This window comes from Ambystoma mexicanum, chromosome 9 (assembly GCF_040938575.1).
Source record: "Ambystoma mexicanum isolate Mex_15411 chromosome 9, UKY_AmexF1_1, whole genome shotgun sequence".
NCBI classification, from domain to species: domain Eukaryota; kingdom Metazoa; phylum Chordata; class Amphibia; order Caudata; family Ambystomatidae; genus Ambystoma; species Ambystoma mexicanum.
The window spans coordinates 739549345-739574877 of NC_090931.1; the positions used below are offsets into that span (position 1 = coordinate 739549345).

The 25533-nt window shown below is 48.4% G+C and overlaps 1 protein-coding gene across 13 annotated transcripts in view; it reads left to right on the forward strand.

Annotated features, from left to right (window-relative positions):
- PMS1 (PMS1 homolog 1, mismatch repair system component) overlaps positions 1–25533 on the forward strand; it is a 2204114-nt gene that overhangs the window by 504731 nt on the left and 1673850 nt on the right. The gene's annotated exons all lie outside the window — the stretch shown is intronic.

Sequence of the window (25533 nt, forward strand, 5' to 3'; positions counted from 1 at the left end):
TACTGACTTTCGAACCATAGTGGATTTCGGGTTTTGATACCGATATCTCTCGGCAACCCACAGGCGATTGTGATTGGGTCCTGGTTTCTGAATAACAGAGTGTCCGAAACCAACAGTGACTGACGAGCGGAGCACAGAGGTGCGGCTGAGACTGTGTCATTTTAAAATGTATGTGGATCCTTAGGTGGGAACCTTTCGCTCTCATACACAGTTTACTGCTGATTGAACCTTTTGGGCAGTAAATTGTATAGTATTGTACAGTACTGTTTGAGGGTGTTCCCCGGAGGGTCATACCTACTGGAACAATCTCGAAAAGGAAGGCACTAAGCTTGTCAGCTAGTGCCTCAACCAGGAAACGCACCACGAAGTGCATAGATCACATCTAGGAGGCCAACGTTATGATCAAGGAGATTGCAGGTTTTCTCCATGATGAAGACCCAGAAACGAATCCAGTTGGCAGTGGAACAGCCAGCCCCCGTAAAGGTCAAACGGGGGATTAGAGTGGCGTCCAACTGCGCCGCCCCAAATAATGATGACACCATTAAACTTGATTGCAGGGAGATGGTCCACCCAGTTGGTAGGGGGGAGAGGGCTTGGAGCAAAAAGCTCAGTATTGAAGAGATGCGGGCACTGGCAATAGATAGTATGGGCACCCACAAGGCAAGCCTAATATCCATGGCAGGCGTGGGAGAAATACCACCTTGGTATGAAGTCCTGAATGGCCCACGCCAAAACGAGGGAAGGTCTTACTGTATACCAGTGGAGGTTAACCAGGCCCCAGGAATAGTAATCGCACATGGCATAGGGGAATTGGGGTAGGATGGGGGTAAGGGCTGCAGACGCAAGGGCAGGATGCATTGACTGTGATTAGCTACCCCCCATAGGTGGTTACTGTCAACAGATTTGAGCCCCTGGCGACTCTTTGTAAAGCCACTGCTGCTGCTACAAATCCTGTGCCTCAAACTCTACCAGTATCTGTCCTTTCCACCGGCGGGGCTGAGCGACTTGCCCGTGTGGGTAGTTTTTTGAGTGATGTGGGGACTCATGGGTGTGAGGGATGTAAAATTGCCCTGGAATGTATAGTGTTATTAAGAAAGGAGAATGAGAATTTAAAGAAAGATTTGAATAAACTGTCTGGTATGCTTGAGGACTTGGAAGGTCGTATTTTGGAACCCCTGCCACAGGTTCCCCTTCTATCCAAGGGTGGGCCAGAGGGGCCAGTTGTGGAAGATGAGGCGAGAGGAGAGCAGGGGAGACCAGTACGTATCATTGGTAGTGCTCCTAACAGGTTCTCCCAACATGAGTATGCCCGGGTGAATAGGAGCCACATTCAATGGCTGATTTCCCAAGAATGGATATTCATTCTTGGGAACAGCTAGCAACTCCTTGCCCTCAGGCACACGTTGGGAGGCATTGATAGGCCAGATTGTTTTTTCCTAATGAATGTCCCGAGAAAGGCAGATAATAAGTTTGAGGATGGTGAAGGTTTCATAAATAAGGTCACGCATTGTCTGAGAGCGAAGAGGGGTTGTCTCTTAATAATACACAGGGGTATTGTAGCATGTGAAAGATTGAGGGGGCCAAAGGAGGTAGAATACAGCTGAGGGACACCGTACTGGTTCAGGGTCTCTTGGAGATGGAGCAACGGTTGCTCCCTCTAAATGGCTTGGCAATTTTCATAGGAATTTCAGTTCCCGCATGGCCAGATGTAAATTAATTATTGGAAAGGCCAAACCGCCTTAAAAGGCTGGGGGGCTACCAGAGTCTTGGTCCCATGCTCTGAGGTCCTACTGGAGCTAGATATGTGGCTCAGGCCTTCCCGCAGTCAGGAACCACATAAAGAGGTGCCCACAGGTCTATTAGTAGGGGAGGATGGAACCCCGCCCGAACCCCCTGAATTGGAGTGCAAGACAGCCTCCTGCAGCAGTATGGGTGGTGGTCGCACCAAGGGTTTTGACAGATCGGGCACCCTGGGAAAGAATTGTCTCTTGTATCACCACTGCAGGGGCAGGAACCGGTCATAGTGGCAGTCCAGAATAGACCTATGCCTGTTCATTGCACAGTCTCTGCTCAGACTGAGCCCAGGGTGTGAGTCCTCTCATGGAATATAGCAGGCCTAGGCAAATACATGATGGATAATGGCTGACTTGAGTTTATTCGCGATCATGTACTAATTTGCCTCCAGGAAACATGGGTGCAATATGCACCACATATCAAGGGGTTTGCCACTTTCGCAATCCCAGCACACAAAAGAGGGAGGGGTCGCCCTAGTGGGGGGCTTGTCACATGGGTATGGTATGATATGGTAATGTTTATTTGTAAAGCGCCTACTCACAAGACAAGTGTTTCAAAAGCACTCAAGGAGCGAGTGAACATGGGGGGAAAAACAGTCATTCCGAGCCCTTGAATTTCTGTACGATACAAGTCTGCATAGGCAGAGTAAGTGTATATAATACAGCTAACAATGTAGATAACAGCAAGTAGGTCTGACAACGATTCTGCAGTTTTTCCAAGTGCATTGATGTGCCACCAAGCAAGGGGTGGAGTCAGGGAAGATAGATGGACAATCTTCAAGGCATGGTATGTTCAGATCGTGCAAGTGCATAGACAGTACAGGAGAGGGGAAGGGGGACACAAGTGCCGGGGGGAGACCAAGTGCGCCCAGTCAGTCAGGAACTGGGGTAAGTGCTGAGAGATGCCACTCTTATTGGTCATTGACTAAGTGCAGTAATGATGAGGCAAGTGCGAGAGGACTGGTAGGGATGCAGGGACCTGTGAGACTCGTACACCCGGCGGGCAGTTAGCAAGCTGTGTGGAAAATGATGGAGGGAGGGATAGAACGGAGAGAGAGTTTACCAGGGTAGAGGGAGAGAGAAGGAAGAGGAGAAGAGGAATGTCTTAAGGAGTTTCCAGAATTTAAGGAGATCAGGCTCGAGACAGAGGGCAGCAGGGAGGCTACTCCAGAGGGAGGCCCTGCTGAGGATAAACATCTCCCTCCAAATCTCTGCTTGGAGAAACGGCTCACTCACAGAAGATTGGGGGTAGAAGAGCAGAGGGCTCAGGGAGGACGGTATTTAGGTAGGCATTGTTGCAGATAGATGGGTCCGAGGGCTAGAAAGCTTTGTGGACAATGCAGAGTGTCTTGAACTTGATCCTTACAGCCACGGGGAGCCAGTGGAGGGATTTCAGCACCGGAGAGATGCGGTCCCTGGGCTTGAGGCCAAAGTTAAGTTTCGCAGTTCTGTTCTGGATGAGCTGCAGAGGGCGCAGAGCCGAGGCAGGGAGGCTGAGGAAGAGGCTGTTGCAATAGTTCAGTCTTGAGAAAACCAGGGCTCTTTAGACAGTGAGCCGCTGGGGAGAGGTGAGATGAGGAAGAGTACCTCTGAGGAGGTGCAGCTGGTAGTTGGACTTTTTAGAAATGTCCGAAATTTGAGTGGTGAAGGAGAGAGTGGAGTCGAAGATGACCCCAAGGTTTTTTGCCTTGCAGGTGGGTGCGGGCGCAGGGCCACGGGCACCTGGCCAGAGTGAGAGTGGGAAGGCGGGAGCATGAGTCCCAAAGCGAACAATCTCAGTCTTACTGGCGTTGAGGAGAGGTCGTTCACAGCACACCATGACTGAATTGCAGACAGACAGTCAGATATGAGTGAGGCAGAAGAGGAGGCTGAGGGTAGCCTGAAGGAGAGTTGCGTGTCATCCGCATAACACTGGAAGTTATAGATGAAAGTGGCAATCACCCGTGCCATGGCAGCCATGTAGACATTGAAGAACCAGGGGGAAAGGTTAGAACCCTGGGAGCGCTACAGGTTTGAAAGAGTGATAGTAGAGAGAAAGGACCCAAGTTACACCTGGGATGGGCGGTTGGAAAGGAAAGAGGTTAACCCCGCCAGAGCCTGACCCGTGATTCCCAGTGTGTCGCTGAGACGTGTGTTAGGAAGAATTCTCTGTTTAGGCTGAATTTCCTAACCTAGTGAGTCCCCCAGCAGCTTTGCTGGATTTTTGGGGTTTATTTTTTTCTCCTGCCAAGAGTGAGACTCTTTTACCCTCACTCTTGGACATGACTTAAGAGTGTTTCTGTGACTTGCTATGTGCTTATGGGCTAGGGGGTAATTTTCCCCATAGGCCATCATTGGTTTTTGAATGTGTGTTACACAGCACCCTGAGTGCAGTAGCACAGGGGTGTCCTAGAGACCCCCAAACATAGTCTCCACACCCTGGGACTGACTACTGTCTCCCTGGGTCTGTAAAGTTACCATTGACTTTACTAGTCTTAACTTAGGAACTTAACCAGTACAAACCATGTTACTGTGGAAGTACTGGTAGGGGCGATTAGATTGCCCCTGGGTCTGTTGTCGAGGGGGTACTGTCCCGTCCCCCCTCGCCGAGTTCTGGCTGGTGGCAGTGGATACCACGGAAATATTCCACCAGAATATTTCCCAATGGGATTTCCCATTGTTTTTAATGCACCACTTTTTGGTGCAATGTTAAAGATACCGCCGGGTTATTTATTTAATATAAATTCACTGGTTGGGATTTTTTGCCAGAACTCGTCGCCAAAATGGCGTCTAGGTTCACTTCAGTAACCCTGAACCCAAGTCGAGCCTTTGTTCCACTTTTGGCGGGCTTCTGCACAGAAGCCCTCCAAAGTGGTGCCATTCTGTCTGGGTACCACAGGGGGTGTGGGAGGGGGTTTAGGCACCCTGGACTGAGTTGCCTTGCCAACTCATGTCGCACTCTAGTGTGATTGGCCCAAGTGGTGAGCCACCCCGCCCACCACTTAGCATGTTTGAGTGACAGCTAGGCTGTATGAATGGGGGTTTGCTGCATAAAAGCAGGGTTTTTGGGACTGGTTCTTCAGAAGTCGCCACAGGACCTAAGAAGCCGAAGAGGGAGAAGCCGAGCCGACCTGCCAAGACGACACCACCGGTGAAGCCCTGCAGAACCGTCTCACCACTTTTCCCGACGACAGAGGAGATCTCCCGCCGGAGAGTCTTCTTCCCTTAACTGGTGGGGACAACCAGTTGCTGCCTTCTTTTCGCCGTCCCGAAGCATCTCGTGGCCGCCTTGCCTGTGCCAAGCACCCCGGCAACCGGGATACCACTTTTTACCTCAACCGCGAAAGAGGGGTAAAACTCCTTTGTGACCGGAAAACTCCACGGCTGGTCTCTTCCCTGGTAGTGCAACGATCTGCAGCTTTCCTCCACGTCGGGATCACCTCTTCCCCTGGACGACGCCGCGACTTACACCCACTACCAGGAACAACTACCACCGCTGGAGGATCCTTTCCACTTTTAAAGGTACTGTGTTCCGCCCGGCCTCCCTTGCCACCGATTGTACGGGGTAGATTTAGCCCTCGGCTCTCGAACCTGGGTAGGTCTGGGACACCCTAACTAAACTTTTCAGAACCGTAGTAAAACCTTTTTCTCTCACCTGCAAAGACTGATGACATTGTGTGATCTTGGGCACGTTTTTCACCTGGCTCCCTCTAAAGCGGGCCCCGAACTAATTCTCCTTGTTCCACCATTGACTGTCTTTGCTAACCTTATGTGAAAAGTGTTTTACCTTACTGCTCTTTATTTCTGCCTTTTCCCTCCCTTTTGGTAATACTTGTTGGAGTGTCATCTAACGTTAAGCGCTCACCTCTGTTTGGAAATAAGTGGGGTTAACTTAGAATTGTCCAACAAATGATTAGGGAGGTACATATGAGTAATAGTAACTGTGTTTGACTTTCTTATCTTTTCTATTGTGCTAGTGTAATTTATGAGTGTACCTTTAATAAATAAGTTTATACTTTTACACCTAGCTCTGGTCAGTGTTTGCTTGTACTACTGTGCCTCTGTACCTATTGTGTATCCTCTGTATACTGCCTAACTCTTCTTGAGGGAAGTCTGACTGCTCAGCCACAGCTACCACAGTGAATCTGTGTGGTACAGACTGCTACCAAGTGGGTTTACTGCCAACACCTGTAGACTTAAATCTTTTGCAGTGGTCCCAGAGGGAACTGCACAGGTTTCTGCCTAACAACATGCAATCAGGATGCTGTGGTTTACCGAGTCAAAGTCAGAGGAGAGGTCAAGAAGAATGAGGACAGAGTGTTACGCTGACCTGGCTCCCACCGGGGCATCGATCTGAACTGGACAGCTGCGGCCTCCACCAATGTGACGCGTAGTGCCGAGATGACGGACTGGACTGGCCCACCTAGCTTCGTTTGCTTGGCCCGTAGGAATATTCTTCTGCAAATGGAGAAAGGGAATTAACCACCCGTGGAGTTGAGCGTTAACCCTCCCCCACTCCCGCTGTTCTCTCCACTGATCACCTTTGATGTCCCCTATTATAGTCTTACCTGATGGTTTGGAAAGATGAGCTCTCCATCCTGCATTGAGCGCAGGGGCGCGTTGATGACCAGTTGCTTCACTGGCTCGAAGGAACTGGTGAGTTCCAGAACAATATTCACTCTGAGATTCCCGGCAAGACGCCGTAAGTATGTAGTTCGTAAGAGTTCAAATGTCTGACTTTCACTCTTGTCCGGTTCCTTGCAGGTTGCAGCTTGACCCTAGCGAAGAGTTCCTCGTGGCAACCGGTAATATTCAGGTAAGGATTTGTATTATCCAACACAGTTCGATAAAATAATGTCAATATGTAACCTGTTGCTTTCTCCCTTATTCAGGTGCTGAGAGAAAATATGAAGTCTCGGGGGAATAATGCCTCCGGCAGTAAAATCGGGTAAGTCTATTGTGGTGAGGAGGTTTCCCCTTGTTTGTCCCTTTGTTTAATCTTGCTGTCCTTTTGTTTCCCCTTAGGGGCCGGGGTTCAGCGAGGATGCAGTGGAAGCTGTGCCGACCCGTGAAGAAGAATAGTACCCCCGGTGGTAAAATCAGGTAAGTCTAATGGGGGGGGTAACTAATATTGCCTCTGTGTATTCCCTTGGCTCACCTTGCTGTTCTTGTCTTCCCCTTAGGTGCGGGAGTGCGGCAGGAGCATGCAGAAGGATGCGGTGTAATGTGAAGATGCTGCAAAGGCCGGTGAGTTCAGCGCGGCGCTGCTGCAGGCGAGGCGACGCGCATAAAATAACTTTTCTTCCAGCTCGAAGGCACGATGGATTGGGAATTCAGGTAAGGATCAAAGGTATTGCTCTTGTTCTAACCTTTTCTCCTTCTCTCCCCTTTTTCTAGGAGCTCCGGTGTCGAGGCGGACGTGGCAGAAGACTGGATGCAGACTTGAAGGCACGGTGAGCGTTACGCTGCTAGATGCAGAATAACACGGAGCGTGTGCTGCTCTTCGGGCGTGGTTTAAATAGCCTCCAAAGTAGTCCCAGGTAAGTATTCCTCCCCAGCCCCACATGAGTAAAAAAATAGTCCCTTAGGTTAAGTAGTCCCTTCCAAGCCTCCTTTGGCTTGGAGCTCTTGCAGCATGGTCTGCATCAGGTGAGTTTGCAGCATGGTCTGCATCAGGTAAGTTTAAATCTATGTGCCTGGCGCCTATGGCGCCAGGACTGACTCTCCATATGAGCCTGGCGCCTTAGGCGCCACGACTGCACCCTAATAGCCCCTAGCAGGGGTTGTTGGGTTTGCTTAGTATAACTTGATGCCTGCTTCCGGGGTTGCTGGACTTGGTCTGGGTTCCCGGGGGTAGGCATCATGACACAGAGGGAGTGTTAGTGTCAAGATTTGAGAGCAGGTCTTCACGGGTGTTCAGAAGAGCAGTGTCTGTGCCTCTGGATGCTCTAAAACCAGACTTATGGTTGTGGAGGCAACCAGCAGATTCTGTGTGGAGAGTGAGCTGAGAGATAGCCAGATTCTCTGGGAATTTGCCCAGGAAAGGGGTGATCGAGATGGGGCGGTAGTTTGCCGGAATGGAGGGGTCGGCGGAGGGGTGATGCGGCTTTGTTTAAATCAGTGAGAGTGGTGGACACAAGCTCTCCCAATATATTCGAAGTACGACTCAAACTCAGGGATGAATCTTAGATGTTGCTAATGCATTTCTATAACAGGATTTTGCCAAAGAGGGGTGCTGAACTGGTCAACCCGTTGGTCGAGCTGGTCCAGAGTTGGATGTCGATCAAATCTGGTGTTCTTAAGATCTTGGTAATGGGGGATCTTAACCTCCAGTTTAAACCCTTTTATAGCCTGTAGGACATCATGGACCAGGAGGATAGCCACTGGCCAATAGGGCCGTTGTATGCAGCTTGTCCCACTAGCCAACATCGGAATGCAGAGGAAGTGGCAGTAAACCTAAGGGATTGCATTGGCTGTTTTGCAGGGGATTCCACAGTTGCAATAACCTTTGCAAGTACCCAGGGGGAGAATAAGATCGACTATATCCTCGTAAATGTGGAGATATGGGACTTAATGAAGAACTTCCAAGTCCATAAAAGATTTGAGAGTGATCACCACCCTTTGGTTATGGAAACTAGTGTGCAGATGTGGGGGTCTATAGCAGGTCTATCGCGTGGCCCTGAGGATGGTGCAGTAATGATATGATATGGCATTTATAACGCGCCTATACACAAGTGTTTCAAGGCGTGGCGAGGCAACGGAGGGGGAACAGAGGGAGGACTGAGACAGCGATCTTACTAGGTCAGGTGACATTGAGATCGCGCAGGGGAAGGGGGAGGGGGCAGTGCAGAACATGGGATCGCGAGTAAAAAATAAATAGAATAAATAAAAACAATAAGTAAAAAGTGCAGCCAGCTGGTGGCAAGCGCAATGGTAAGTGCAGACATCAGGTGTCAAGTGCTGGTAGGAGACTGTCGGGATACAGAATACAGTCCCCAGTGTGGGGATTGCCAGAGAGGCAGTACAGGGTTGCAACTGGCAGGGCAGGGGAGGGGACCTGGACCCGAGATCAGCGGGTGGCCATGGGCCAGTGCAGTTTCAGATTCAGCCAGGAGTTCAGCAGGGAGAGGAGAGGAGAAAGCAGAAGCAAAGAGGAAGGTTTTGAGGTGCTTTCGGAATCGGAGGTGATTCTCCTCAAGTTTCAGAGAGGTAAGGAGGCTGTTCCAGACTACCACCAATTCGTTGCTTGAAGAAGCGACTGACCCTGAGGGAGTTGGAGGTGGATGAGCGAAGAGCCCGAGAAGGAAGATATTTAGAAAAAGAGAGTTGAATGTATTAAGGCCCCAGGCCCTAGAAGGCCTTGTGGACAATGCAGAGGGTTTTGAGCTTAATCCTCACAGCCACTGGGAGCCAGTGCAGAGATTTCAGTCCTGGAGAGATACGATCCCTGGGCTTGAGGCCAAGGACAAGTCTCGCAGTCCTGTTCTGGATAAGTTGCAGAGGGTGGCGCAGAGTAGAAGCAGGCAGATTTAAAAAGAGGCTGTTGCAATAGTCCAGCCTTAATGGAACTAATGCTCTGGAGACACTGAACTTCTGGGGGAAGGGGAGGAAAGGAAGGATACCTCTGACGAGGTGCAGCTGGTAGTGTGACTTCATTAGAGACATCAGAGATGTGAGGAGAGAAGGAGAGTGTGGAGTTGAAGATGACCCTAAGGTTCTTAGCCTCACAGGTGGGAGCAGGAAGAGGGCCAAGGGAGGCAGGCCAGAGAGTGACAGGAAAGGAGGGAGAAGGTTTGCCAGTGAGGAGAATCTCAGTCTTATTGGTGTTAAGGTAGAGATCATTGGCGGCACACCACTCCTGGATAGCAGACAGACAGCCAGAGATGAGAGAAGGAGAAGTGGCAGAAGGGAGCCTGAAAATGAGTTGTCATCCACTTAGCACTGAAAGTTGGGGCAGAGAGCGGCAATGCAGTGAGCAAGAAGTGCCAGGTATTGGTTGAACAACCAGGGAGAGAGGTTAGACCCCTGGGGAACACCACAGTTAGAGATAGAAATAGAGGGGAGGACCTCCACCGTGTTATGGTGGAGGTACATGGACATGCTAGGCGTAATATTAGGTGGGACAAGCTCAATGGTGAGGAAACCGTGCCCATGGCATATAGAGATATTCTTCAGGTCCTGGACAAGGTATCTTTGGTAGATCCCGTCAACGCGCCAGCATTAGTATCTCTGCATGAGAGCATAATGGTTAAGGTCGGGTCTCGGTTTTCAAAACCCTTGAAAGTAATTTGTACACTAACCGAGTCGAGGTTAGATTCACACCACTGCCTAAGAGTCAAGGATTAAAGCTGGTCCAGAGGTTTATACCGCAGGCTTCTGAGGGCCAAGAAGAGGTCATGGCACGAGGACAAGTAGAGCACCCTGCTCAATGCATTTGGTAGTGGAGACTCAAAGGGCTTTGGGAACCTTATGGGTACAGCGCACAGAGCTGGAACCAGCACACTACAAGGATGTATAGCGGAGAAAATTTGGGTGGGCTACTACAGCAGCCTTTATGGTAGTTGTAACGCTGCGATTTCAGCAAAGTGCATAATAACAAGCTCTGGCGGCGGGGATGTTTACACCCCGCTGGTGTTGTCTAGTGAAGATGTGAAAAGAGCACTGATGTGCCAAAAGCCGGGGAAGGCTTGGGGCCCTGACAGGGTCCCAGTGGATTTTTATTTGTCTGAGCAGGTGGTGTGGGTCCCGTATTTGACAAAACTCTTCAATGCCTGTTGAAGCCAAATATGGTACCCAGGTCTTATGCAACGAAAACATGTGTATCAAATGCATATTTGTGTGGGGCAAAGGGTTCATTTTGTTTGGGCTGGGCTGTTAAGGGTAAAAAAAAGGGTTTGGAGGGGGGAGACCATGCGCCCTCCAAAAAAATAATACGAAAAACAGGCATTCCATGCACATGTTTTCGTTGGATAACTTTCAATGCATTTTTATTTTGTTGGAAAGTTTTCTATGTAAAGACATGTAACCGTCTTGGACCTGTGCAGAATTAGTGCTAATCCACAAGAAAGGTTGAGGGATCAGCCCTCGAAGCTGCCATGTATGGGGCAGAGCTATGGGGGCAGGTGCATACCCACTCATTGTCAGCAGTAGAAAATACATTTCGAGGGGATTGGGTCCTCCGATGTATTAAATATCTATGACAGTAATCACCACAGCTGTGCTGCTTCGAAAAATCTTTCGTTGTCTGCATCCTGCGTCAATGACGTCGATACGCTGTCCTCGAGGCCCTCCGTCGAGCCGATGTCACTGGATGTTATAAGTAGGACGCACGACGCCCGTAGCCTCAGTTCTGTTTTTTCCACAAACGTGTTCGCGTCGGAGATCTCGGCGCGCCTCGACTCTTCTGAGTTCTATTCTTTCGGTTCCTCGAACCTGTTCGTTTGTGAATACCTATGATGTCTTTGTCTTCTTCTAGCTCGAGGCAGGGTTTTAAGAAGTGTCAGGACTGCGGGTCCAAGATGTCGTTGACGGATTCGCACGTCGCTTGCCTCTGGTGCCTCGGTGGGGACCACGACACGGATGACTGTGTGGACTGCCAGTCGCTTACTTCGAAGGCCTTGCGGGAGCGTAAGAAGAAGCTTTCTGTAGGTAAGGTGGTCAAGCCCCGGAAGTCGAAGTCCACCGGCCTTTCGACGGACAATTCGAGGGCCGTCTCTCCGCATCGTCGTCGTCGGTCCAGGGGTCTCTGTCCCGGAGTAGGTCCCGCCATTCCTCTGCCTCTTCGAGGTACTCACGGAAGCGCTGTCACCGGTCGTCTTCCCCGTCCTTGTCCGAGGACTCCGCCCATCGGCGGGTTGCTTGTCCCAACATGCATTCCACTCCTGCCGAATGGGATTTCTTTCGGCAGGAGATGATGGCGCTTTTTCAGTCGCAGGGCTCCGGTCCGTCCGCGCCGTCGAAAGACGCCAGCCGTGATGGTGCTAGAGACACCGCTCGCACGCCTTCGGGCTCGAGTGGTCGTCGCGACCACCGGGCGCCTTCGAGGTACCGGTCGGACAAGGTTGGTCGCTCTAGACATGCCCGTTCCAGGTCCCGGTCCTGGACGCCTTCGAGACTGTCGGAGCCTGTGAAGTCTTTGAAGAAGACATCGACGCCTGTGGCGCCTAGGTCGTCGAGGGACTCTCTCGAGGCTCTGCCTCCGAGGAAGCAGTCGACGCCATCGGCGCCCAGGCTGTCGAAGGACACGCTCGGGGCTCTGCCCTCGAGGACTGTGTCGAAGCTGTCGGCGCCACGCTTGACGTCGACGCCGATTCCATTGACGCCCTCGATGCCTTTCGAGGCTGTTTTGTTGGAGGTACCCCGTGGCACAGTGGAACCCCCTAGAAAGGCTCTGGCCAAGGCTAAAAATGTCTTTGTCCCTTTTTCTGTGCCCTCATTCCAGCCTCTGGATTATATTTCTGAGGTGGATGTAGGGTCTGAGGAAGGTATGGTTCCTGAGGAGATTTTGTCTGGGCATAGTCAGATTGAAGACCTGCGGCAGTCATTGCATGACGCAAGTGGTCTGGACAACTCTCCAGAGGTGGAGTTCTGTAGGCCTGAGCCTGGCATCCATGCCGAGTCCTCGTACCGGCACCTTATGTCAAGGGTACCGGAATACTTGGGGTGGTCTTCGCCACCAGTGGATTTTCTGCAGGATGACCTGACGGATATCCTCGACCAAGGTCCACCAACTGACCCTGTACTGCCATTCCATAAGAAGGGTGGCGGCGGCTCCGGAGAGTCTCCCGGCAGTGAGCAATGTTTGCCGTGAAAATACCATCCAGCCAGTAGCGACCCCTGCTACTTGACCACGCACCCCACTCGGGAGAGTTTGGTGGTCCAAGCGGCTACGGCCCCAGCAAAGCAGACGTCGTACCCTACCATCACTCCTGATAGGGACGACAAGCGTTTTGATGGCTGGGCGAAGAAAGTGTTTTCTTCAGGGGGTATGGCTTTGCAGGCAGCCAACTCCGTGTGTGCCTTGTCACGTTTCATGCACACTCTGTGGAACTGTATTTCGTTAGCGGCTGATCATATTCCCGAAGGGGAGGAACGGGATGGTTTTCTTGCCATGGTGCAGGATGGCAAGGGTGCCATGTTTGAGTCCGTTCAGCCGGGTCTGGACATGGCAGATTGTGTCAGCCGGTCCATGGCGGCGAGCAACGTAATACGCAGGTTTGCGTGGTTGCAGAAGTTGGGGGTTTGCTCCTGATGTGCAAGCCCGGCTCCTCAACATGCCCTTTGACGGGGAGCATCTTTTTGGCAGTAAGGCTGACGAGAGCCTTGAGAGGTTGCAGACCTCCAAAGCTGCAGCAAAGTCGTTGAGCGCTGCAGTTCGCCAACCTCTGCCTTTGCGTCCAAAGCAATGGAGAGCAATGGAGGGGAGGTTCCTTTCGATATTAATCATCCTTTAGTAGATCTAGAGGAACAGCAAGTCAAAGGGGCCACCGTAGGAGTGCCAGAGGTGGAAAACAGGGTACTCGAGGTGCCAATGACCGCTCGGGCAGTTGCCTCTTTACCCTCAGGCAATGCCACAGCCGCTTCAGCTCAGTCATGAGGCCATGTCCCATGGTTCGCCGGTTGGGGGAAGGCTGGCGCAGCATCTTGTAGAATGGCGTGCCATTACTTCAGATGTGTGGGTTCTGGAGATAATAGCCCATGCTACTGTCTTCTTTTCCGGCAGAGGCCTCGCGACAATCCACCAGGGAATCTCTCTTTGATGAGTCCGGATCCGCTCCTTGCGCAGGAAATTCAGTCCCTGCTGGAGAAAGGCGCCATAGAACTGGTGCCTGTAGCGGAGAGGAACAAGGGATGGTATTCCCCTTATTTTTTGATTTCAAAGAGAGAATGGGGATTGAGACCCATCATGGACTTGCGCGGTTTGAACAAACTCCTCAGGAAGAACAAGTTCAAGATGGTTACTCTCTCTCAAGTCCTCCAGGCCCTTCAACTTCAGGACTGGTTGGTGTCTCTCGACCTCAAGGACGCTTACTTTCATGTGCCGATCCATCCCAAGCACAAGAAGTACCTGAGGTTCGCGGTTGGCGACTCGCACTTTCAGTTTCGGGTCCTGCCGTTCAGATTGACCTCCGCCCCAAGGGTTTTCACCAAGCTCATGGTGGTGGTGGCAGCGTATCTCAGGAAAGGGGGGATTCACGTCTACCCCTACCTGAACGATTGGTTGATCAGGGCGCGCTCTCCCGAGCAAGTCCTAGATCATCTGTCCGTCCCCTGCCATTCCCTTCACAAGCTGGGCTTCTCCCTCAACTTAAAGAAGTCCCACTTAACGCCAACTCAGCGGCTCCTGTACATCGGAGCAGTGCTCGACACATCCCTGGGGCAGTGTTTTCCTCCCCAGGTGAGGGCTCGTCACATTCAGCAGATGGTACACAAGTTTCAACATGCCCAGAGTCTCCCGGCGTTCGAGTTCTTGAGGTTGCTCGGCCTCATGGCATCCTGCATTCTCCTGGTGCCAGAGGCCCGGTTGTAGATGAAATCTCTGCAATGGGCTCTCAAGATGCAGTGGTCACAGTCCTCCGGCAGGATGTCGGACCCCGTTCAGGTGCCGCCCTCGGTCGCTCAGGACCTTCTGTGGTGGGCCGACGAAGGCACTCTGATGAGGGGGGCTCCATTCTGGCTACCCTGGGCGGAGATGACGATCGTGACGGACGCAGCCCTCACGGGAAAGGGAGCTCATGCCAACGAGTTGACAGTCAGCGGTCGTTGGTCTCCGTCGGAGTCCAGACTCCATATCAATCTGTTGGAGCTGAGGGCCATCAGGCTTGCCCTGAAGGCTTTTCTGCCGACTGTGCGAGGAAATTCTGACGGACAACACAGTGGCCATGCACTACCTCAACAAAAAGGGGGAGCAGGGTCACTTCCTATGTGCAGGGAGGCGATGCAGCTCTGGTTCTGGGCCATCCAGCAGGGAATTTCGATCTCGGCAGTTCATCTGTCCGGAGACGAAAACGAGACGGCGGACACTCTGAGCAGGCAGAGCGCGATCTCTCACGAGTGGGAGGTGGCTCAGGAGATTCTCCTGGAGATCTTCGCCCTATGGGGGACCCCTCAAGTGGATCTCTTCACCTCCAGTGTCAACCGGAAGTGTGAAAGGTTCTGCTCGTGGGAATTTCCTCCAAAAGGAGCCTTAGGATACGTGTTCGTGGTGGAGTGGTCCTTCCCACTGCTGTATGCGTTTCCTCCAGTCCCTGTCATCCCGCAAGTGCTGCGGAGGTTACGGAGGTTTGGTTCCCGGATGATCCTCATTGCTCCGGCCTGGGCCCGGAGGACGTGGTACCCAGACCTTCTCAACTTGTCCATCTGCCCTCGGTTTAACGTGATTTCATCCCCGCACTTTTGATCGTGGGGTTTTTTGCCATGATTTTTTTTCGAAAAAAACATTGATTTCTTTTTTTTTTTTAAGGGGGTAACCCCCCAAATCCCCCTTTCTTTTTATTCTTTTTTTACATCCCGAACACCCAAACTCATTTTTTTAAAAATTTACCCCCCCAAAAAATTCGATGTTTTTTTTTTACGAAAAAAAATCACGGCAAAAAACACTGCGATGAAAAGTGCGGCGATGAAATGACGGTATACCATGCCCTCCACGTCGTCTTCCCTACTGAGATGATCTGCTCTCACGGGAGGGGGGTCAGGTTCTCCATCCAGTGGTCAGATCCCTCAACCTTCACGCTTGGCTTCTGAAAGGTTGAGGTATAAGGATTGGGACCTCCCTGAAGACGTGATGGAGGTGTTGCTTTCGGCCAGACGGCCGGCAATACCGTTGCCGTTGGAGAAAGTTCTGCGACTGGTGCAGGGTTAAGAATGTGGATCCTTTTTCATGTCCCATTCCTGTGGTCTGTCTTTTTTGCTTTCTTTAGCCCACAAGGGCTTGCAAGTGGGTACCATTAAAGGTTATCTGACGGCGCTGTCCATATTTAAGCGCTCGTCTAAGGAGTGTTCTTATTTTAAAATCCCTTTAATTTCTCAGTTTCTGAAAGGGCTCACTAATGTGTTGCCTCCGTCACCTTTCCAGGTGCCCGGTTGGGATTTGAACCTTGTTCTCAAGTTTCTAATGGGTGCTCCATTTGAGCCTTTACATTATTGTCCTTTGAGACTGTTAACCCTGAAAACGGTATTTTTAGTTGCGGTCACTTCCGCTCGCAGAGTGAGTGAGTTACAGGCACTTTCAGTTAAGTCACCCTTCACTGTGTTTCATAAGGACAGGGTTGTCCTTAGTGTTCGTCCTTCCTTTCTTCCGAAAGTGGTGTCGGAATTTCATTTAAGCCAGAAGGTCATTCTTCCCCCATTTTATCCTCCTCCGCATCCTGGTAAGGACGAGGAGAGGCTCCACAGGTTAGATCCTAGGAGAGCTTTAAGTTTCTACATTTCACGCATGTCCCGATGGATGATCAGCTCATTATAGGTTACGCTGGAATACGTTTGGGGCAAGCTGTTACTAAGCAGACTTTGTCTAGATGGATTATTTTGGCAATTTCTGAATGTTACCGCTTGGCGGGTAAGGACCCTCCGGTAGGCTTATGGGCCCATTCTAGTAGGGGTATGGCTGCCTCTACTGCCCTGCAGAGGGGTGTTCCTATTCGTAACATCTGTGAAGCAGCCACTTGGGCTTCGGTCCATACTTTTGTAAGACACTACTCCCTAGATTCTATCCATGGGCAGGATCTGGCCTTTGGCAAGGCGGTCCTTTACTCTGCAATTTAATTGGGCATTCTAAATTTTGATATTCAAAATTCTTTTCCCTCCATACGTTGGTACTGCTTTGGGAGTCTGTCATAGATATGGAATACATCGGAGGACCCAATCCCCTCGAAGAACAAGTTACTTTCTTACCTGGTAACGTTCTTTCAATGGGATGGTCTGACGACGTATTCTATATCGCTCCCTCCCTACCTGCCCCGCTACAGAATTTCTTATGCGATTGCAGCTTACGTTTCCGCAAGGCTTTCTGTGGTCATACTGGCAGAAGATTGGTGCCACACGTTCTGGGAAAAAACTATAACTGAGGCTACGGGCGTCGTGCGTCCTACTTATAACATCCGGTGACGTCGGCTCGACAGAGGCCCCCGAGGACAGCCTATCAAAATCATTGACGCAGGACGCAGACGCTGAAAGATTTTCCGGAGCAGCACAGCTGTGGTGATTACTGTCATAGATATGGAATACATCGCCGGACCATCCCATTGAAAGAACGTTACCAGGTAAGAAAGTAACGTGTTCTTCTGAAAAATGTTTTGTGGTGGCCCACTAGCACACTGACAGTGCCACTCTTACTAGAGACCGGCATGCATGGGCGTAGGGTATAGCATCCGTTTGTCGGATCCACCCAGTGTTATACTGGGTGTGCTTATGGTTGAATGGAAACCTTGTTAAATACAGAGATGCTCTACTGGATGTTTTGGCACAACAAGGGGGTACATCACTGAAGTGGGCTGTGCATGTTAGGAATTGCCTGAAGGAACTGGATCTTAGTCCGTACTGGAGCAACCTGAATGGAATTACTTCACAATCGAAGGGCATTGTCAAAGATGCTGCCCTTGCTAAAGCGCAGTGAGATGTTCTTGAGAAAACTCTTGGCTCAGCGCCCCTGGCATGATACATTAGAATCAAAGCTTAGGCAGGCTGTGAGGAATACTTGGACTATGTTACCTGAAAACATGAAGAGCACTGTATATAACATTTTGCCTAGATATTTTACCTTCAGCCTAACTGAAACATATTTGGCAGAATCCTGTTTAACCGATGTGCCCCCTGTGCAACAGTGATATAGAGGACCTAAAACATTTGTTATTGCTTTGCACATTTACATTGCCACTGAGGAGGCGTTTTCTCAGACTTCTATTTCGCAACCGCAGTTGCAAAACTATAGAGTAGGCCATGAAGGCTTGTTTAAAAATCACTGATACCCCTGCTGTATATGCTACCTGCACATTTCTTAGATGCGCATGGTGCTTACGTTCAAAAATGTCACTAGAGATCCCTTTTTAATTGTGTGGTTATAATCTCAATTTTGTATCATGATGTAATTTTATGTGTTGTCTTTTATCGATGTATGCTTTTATGACATTTCTATCAAAATAAAGCTAGTTGAACTGATTTGTCAGCAACTCACCAGTTTGGTATGGTAGGCCTCAAGGTCATTCTCTTTGCTGGGGTGTTTTCAGCCTGCAGCTCTAGTTGCACACTTCTACTGGAGATAGTGTTATTCTTGTGTTCATGGTCAGCAATAGAGCATACTGTAAGGGAGCAGAAGTTAGACTCTGACATAGAGGGTTCATGCTGATTATTAGAAACCTTTATTCAAATGTAAGAAGGAAGAAAAAAAAACAATCTTGCCCTAACTCTAAGAGGGGTTTGCCTGCCTTAACTGAAATAACTAGTGTCAGAATGTCCAATGCTAAAGTTCCAATGTCAGAATCCTAGCTCTGTCCCTCACACTATAAGTTTAAACTAAATGAAAATAGGGTCTTTCTAGCCCAAAGGGAGTGGCATCTTTCCCCTAGATAAAAGAAACTTCTAGAATCTTCAGACCTTGAAGTATTCAGGAATATCTCCATTCCCCGGCCTTGTTCCGGACTTTTTGTAAAGCTAAGTTAAAAAATTGTTGGTAGAAACTTCCTCCCCTTGTTGGCCCTTCTCAGGCTTCTTTCCTGTCCCTGGGTCCCGACCTTGATTGACAAATTTGGTTGCTTTTCACCAGGCAGAGTTGCAAAAACAAAAGGAGCTTGGATGTGTTTTTCATACTGTGGTGGGTCCTTGACCCTGGTTGGCAGACCTGGTTTTCTCCCACCAGGTACTGTGACGAACAAAGAATAGCCTAGATGCACTCCCAGGCTATGGTGTCCCACACAGACTTTAATCGCCTGCCATGTACTGTATGTACTGTCCATAATTGGTTATTTATAACACACTTAATACCCTGAGGTTTGTAAGCGCGGACCCGGGGATCGAACTTGTGCTGCTCTGCGTTGTCTTGCTTCCAAGACGAGCACGTTGCCCCTGAGCTATCCTCCCTAGAATCCTATATCAGTTTTACAGTTCTCTTTATGTGGGTGCGGGTCCCAGGCTCGTAATTCAGACTTTAGTTTCCCACTTTGTAGGCTTGGTTAACTCTCCTGCCAAGCTTTAGCATAAGCCCATGTCCATTCAACCCTTTCTCCTACGGTTTCAGGGTCCCAGACCCTTGCTCGTGCCACCACCTCCATGGACTTCGAGCGGTGGGGTTCTGGAGCCTCTCTCGCTCTGCATCAGCTCCACAGTCTTCTCCTTTCAGGCAGCGTGTTTCCTTCACTGCGCTCTCTCCAGAGCTCAGCGATGCCGTAGATTCAACCCACGTGCTGGACGTATGGTCCTCATGTACTAGACTGAACTCTCTCTATCTCTCTGTTTTCAGCATCTCGGTCAGCATATGCCTTCACTCCTGGTCCGTGCTTGCTCTCGCAGCTCTTCCAGGAAGATCTTGACACTTCGCCAAGTCCTTTTTTAATTTTAACACAGCTTCCTCCAATCGGTTGTCGAGAACCACTAGCATGGCGAAACTGGTACTAGTAAGTATTCTGTACTGCTCCTCCTCCTTCTTGAAACTCACTAGGGATCTTCCTCATCTCAGTATTCTCTACTATGTGTATGAGGGTAGTGGTGGAGAAGGGAGGAGATGAAGGAGAGGTGGGGTTATTGCAGGAAGGGGGTCAAGGTTCAGGTCAAATGGGGGCATACCGCATTCTCCCGATATGGTTGTCACTGGTCCAGTGATATGACGATGTCACTGGAGAAACAGGATCAGATACAGAAAAAGATGGAAACATTGAAAAAGAAAGAAGATGATGATCAGAGAGATAGACCGGGAGCACAGAAACAAAAGATACAGAGAGTGAAGAGGTGAAAATAAGGTCTAAGCAAGAGCCAGACACATGAGAAGGAAGAGTAGAAAGGGGAGACAGAAAATGAGAATCAAGAATAGCAAGAAACGGGAGAGTTGAATGAACAGAAGACAAATGAAGAAAACAGAAGCAGACTCATTACAAAGAGATCAGGAAGGAAAATGAGACGCAAGGAGGATGAATAAGGTTAGAGTCTTTTCGAGAAGGAACAGAATAAGAACAACAGTCAGAAGTATAGGCAGAAAATGCAGGCGACATAATATTGATGTCATGAAATACAAAAGAATGATGATTAGCCAGGTTATAGCTCAGGGGAGTCATGATTCTATTAAAGACACAGAGGCAAGCATTATGCTTAACTTTCTTTTAATTCCGCTCCTCACAGCTTTTCAAAACGTAAAACTTTCTTTTTTTTCTTTTTTTTAAACAAAGTAAATAAACGTTCAAGGGACTACAAATACCCGCAAGTCCCTTGTTCTCTGTAGATCTGTGTCCTCTAACTTCCACCTATCAACACTCGGAACCTTCTAGGACCTTCATCCTGTCTGGGTCCTTTTCCTTTTTCTTTTGGGAGTGAATGGTCATCCGCTAGTGGTAAAGAACTGACGGATCCGAACACAAAAGTCCAACTCCATCTCATATGAGCAACAGCTCTGAGCGGCTGCAACTGTGCACAATGCTGAACTTCGCACAAATAAGTAGACGCCAGTGATCCAACTCAGCCAGCAGTCTCATGCAGTCTTCTGTTCATCCCCTAGGAAACAAGAATAGAATCACACAATTAAAGTGGGGAGATGCTGACTTTTGTGCAGTACATGAAACATACCATATAAACAAGCATTACTTTCCCCGAGCGTATCCTGGGTGGGAATAATGCTCGCCTCGGTTCCTTTAATAGAATCAATACTCCCCAGAGGTATAAGCCTGGGTAATCTTCATTCTATGTCAAGACCGGAGGTGAGCATTATGCTTGTTCAGAGCTATTCATAACTGTCGCGATAATCTAAGACACTGGCTTAAAATAAAATGTTTTAAATGTTGAATCAGTAGGCCAGTCAGCTGACTCCATAATGTCCTGCAAAGATACACCTGCCGCAAACGCCTTAGATGCCATAGCCCCTCTAGCTGAATGCACGCTAAACATGCTCAAATCCATGCCACCCCATTGCATGACCTCCCTGACCCACCTGGCGTTGGTGGTGGAGGCCATTTGTGCTGTCATCTTTGAGGTCATGGGTGTTAGTCGTTGCAGTGCACAGTGGTAGCGCGAGTTATGGTTGCGTACGTTACCATAACTTGTGAATTTCTGGGGGGTTTCGGTTTTACCTGTAACCATAACGTCCCTGCAGGAATGTTTTTCCATTGAATTTGATAGGTTTTTGCTAGTGCAACTTAACCATAACGTCCCTTTAACAATGTTTTTTGTTAGTGAATTTCATAGATTTTTATTAAGGCACTATAAACATAGCGTTGCTTTTGCATAGTGCATTTAAAAATGATGCTATGTTTGTACTACCACACCTTGACCCATAACGTCCCTTTAGCAATATTTGTTGTGGCTGATTATGATATAAAGCTCCTTTCAGAGCGTCACAATCTAAGCGGCAATGAAGAGAGGCGGTGCGACGCGCATCGTATACCCTCCACATAATTGTATGGTAAGTGGAAGGATCCGTGGTACTGTGGAAAACACTGCAGTGGAAACAGGAAGAAATGGGTGGTTGTTCAAACAGATGGTTGTGCGTGTTGCAGTGCGTTTTCAAGAGTGCAAGTGCGCAACAGGAAGCACAAACATTATTCCTATACTTCCAAAAAGGGCAGCAAAGCAATGTGTGTACAGCGTGTAGAATTCAGAAATGCAGTAATATCAACAGGAACGCTATTTGTGGGGAAAACTGTTCGTGCTGCGAAACAATAGATTCCCATTTGTACAGTACGACCATGGCACAAGTACCGCGCTTTCTCCATTTCTGGACCAAATACAAAATAACACCCATACATGGGTGTCTGCATAATTGGATACACAATTATGCAGGAGATCTGAAACCGAAGCATTACTTGGCCTACTGCCTCCCTCAGCACAAATGGAACTGAAAATCCTGTTACATGTTGTACATTTGTCCCTCCACAATGAACAATAATATCGTCGTGATTGAGCGTCACCAAAGTCTCATACAGACAAACCAAAAGCATTCCCTTCATTATAGGTGTTGCATACGCGTACAAACCCACATGCTACCCTCCACACATAACTCCCACCAGACTGTGCTTTCCATTCACTGTCAAATAATATATGTGCAATTAATCCACAAAGCATACTCTGTGGCTCGTACAACACACAGCCATAAGCTCACCCTCTGCATTTAGGTCGACAAATATACCATATACCACAGTCTGTGCGTGCACTCCACACCCAGAAAGCTTATTGCACAATCCTGTGTCCTCCACAGTCCCAAATATAAGGTGGCCATGTACAAAAGGGGCGTATGTTACACGTACAACCCTGCAACTGTCGCAATTTCTGCAGACTTTTCCAGGTGTGCGTGCGCGGGAGTAGGGGAATACAAGTCAACCAGGCTAGGGGATGTCCTTTGTAGCAGTGGCTCTTAAAAAAGCAGTTTTACATTTTTTTTTTTAAACGGCTTCGACAGTAATCACTGTTTTTTCGGGGTTTTATAATTGTTTTTATTTGTTGCACTGCGCATCACATTCTTACAATACGGTCTTCAGTGCAGTCTGTAGATTGGAAAACCAAATCTCATTGCCACTGGGCGACAATGAAATGCCATTTCCATTGAGAAGGTGCACATATCAATCACCAATGTTGTCATTGTCAAAGGAGTACATCCCATACAAAACTGCAATTATATGTGGATAAGTGCAAACCCTCCAATCATTAATAATACAATTAATGCGTAGAACACCCACACAATCCCTTCCAAACAACAACCCTATTTAAAGGGTATATATTCTTGACAGAAGACAGTGTATATGTTAGAATTCATTTATTTTATTCATCGGTCAAATATCATTGTGAAAAAAACATTTACAAAAAATCACATGGAACACATTGATTTATCATCTATTAAAAACCAAATCTAGAAAAACACATATCACACCAACCAGTGATCACTTCTCACAGATAATTTCTCACATCCACTTTCATCCCCATTCATACAAACAACCATTCGTACTTGTACAAAAACCACAATTTTAATAATTCTGTTCTGTAATCAGAACTCCCCTCTGCTTTGACTTATTCCTTGTCTTCTGAAAGTGCATAGTTGACAGTTTATTTGTTTAAATAAAAAAGGTAAATGTTCAAAAATAATTGCTTTTTAACATATGTCAATTACCAATTTTTTTTTGCATGAACCCAAGTTAGAACCAACTCTGGGAGGAGTGGGTTCTGTGGTGATGTCTACTCGAGTTTCGGGCAACTAGACCGACATGTGCAATTTACGTCTAGTGCACCTCATCAGGACATATACATTTTGAAAAAACAAACAGTTCTTATTTCAGTAATTCAAGTTGGTGTGTATTGAATGTTGTCCGATATTCAGTATATAAGTTCTTCCAATTTACAGAGTTCCATGCTTCTGTAGGTCAAATGTGTTACTGAGGAAGCCACTTGTACCAAGAAAGAGGAAAGGAAAAAACGAGAGAGAGAGAAAAAACAAGATTTTTACAATCATTCTCTGCAATATCCTCCATGTTTTAAACATATATCACGACTTCTAAAAAACATAACACTTTGCTTTGTCTTATCTATGCCCCTCAATAACTTTGGGCATAGCCCGATCTGGGTCCTTACACCCATATTTTGACAAGGGAGACAATGTCCTCTCCTTGGAATTCATAGAAGGGAGATGTGACTGAGTCTTGCTAAGCATCAGTCTCCCCAAAGGTCGGCAATACACACAAAAGGGGAGACACAAGTCTCTCAAATGGAAAACCCCCTCTTATCTAAAGCCACTAATAGATCAATTAAATATGCATTTGTAAAAATTCTCACTCCAAACGTAAGCCCTGATTAAATGTACATTCTCAAATCACAATAGGTATGTGATACAAAGCTGTCTTACCCATTGTTTTTTGGATGCACTTTTCACAATTATATCCCAAATTGGGTAGTGCTGCCTTCAGATAGAAAATCTCCATGCAGTTGTTCTACTGGCCACAGCGGCAAGAAGATGCTTCCTTGGTTTGGGATGCTGTTTATATCTGTTGACATAAGCATATGCATGCCCTGTGAGGGTAATGTATCTATTTTGTTATTGTCGTCATATGCTTTGCTGCAATGGCCATACCATTACGTAAACAATGTGTCACAATGCACCATTCTTAATGCATTTGCATCTTTATTTACCTTGCAAAAACGTCCTATTTCCTCCGGAAAGACTTCACTTCGCCCGGCCCTAGATCCGGACCGGACCGCTCAGGGGGATGTTGACATCGATTATCGGTACCTGTGTGTTTTCCCGAGTGGACTTTTGTTCAGTTTTCTACCCCGTTCTGTGTGCGTCCTCAGACACTATGGATATAAAAAGAGGGAACGAAACAGAAAGGAGAAAGGAGTTAGAATGAATGAAATGAAAAGGAACCTATGATTGTTATTAGATTCCCAGTTTCCAAAGCACCGTGACATGTCCTACTACATTGTGTGAAACAGAGGAGACCCAGACTCCTGCCGGCCATGGTCCGCCATGGGAGCAAGTCTCCCAAGGATGCAGCAAACCAGTTGCTGCCTCCCCGGGGGGGGGCACCCACAGCACACAGTCAGGACTCAAACGAATCCGACGCAGGGACCCAAGGAGTCTCCCAACAATGCTGGAGGCTCGAGTTCACCCGTGTTTCTGTGCAGCATCTATGTTAGCATGGAAACATCTTGCAGATACCTTACTTCGTGTAGTTACTTTAACTGTGAACCGTCCATGCGTTGTGTGTTCCGCTCAATATCCACCGGGTTGTGATTACAATGTGAAGTGCATGAATGCCATTTACACGCATTCGAGCGACCCCGCACACCCACGTCAGTCACGCTTAAGGTGGCCAGGGCGGGATCAGTGCCTGCATCCAGACGGTGTTTCATGTTACGTATCACATGGAGGTGGATTAAGGGGCGATTGTACCCATACAAGGACGGGTTCCTCTGCTGAGTCCAGCAGCGCACCTATGTCTCTGCCATACGCAGTGTGGCAGACTATTCCTGAAAAATTCCTGAAAACAAGGAACAGTCCCATCAAGGGTATTGACCTAGTATTCAACAGGGCGCATATATTTGTGATACCTATTCAGAGGGGTCATGGACTAACCCATTGATCTAATGTTCACTGTGAGAACTGTCTCTAATGTCTAATTATGGACACTATCCCAAGTATGAAGTCCCCCAAAGAAATGCAGCCCCCACCAATGCACAATGTGTTAGTGTAACGTCCACATAAGTGTCCATCAGGCTTGATGTTATAGATAATGGCATATCTTAATGTGTCTGATCAAGGTGGCCGGTGTATATACACCAATTGAACAATCCCAGTATAAGTTCCATTATCGTTGCAATATAAATGACCATTGAATATCATCATTGAGGCCAGTTTCATGGTTCCTGAGTCTGTAGATCCATTTTTGCTCTAATTTGGTTAGCCTATATTGCATTGAATATTGACTGCTGTCCGGGGCCAATTGGTCTATTATTGTCCATTGTATATCCTCCTCCATGTGGTTTTCTGCTGTGTGATGTTGGACCAAGGGCGCGACCCTGCATTTTGTGCGGATACGTGACCTATGTTCACTAATTCAAATTGATGCCTTCCTTGTTGTCA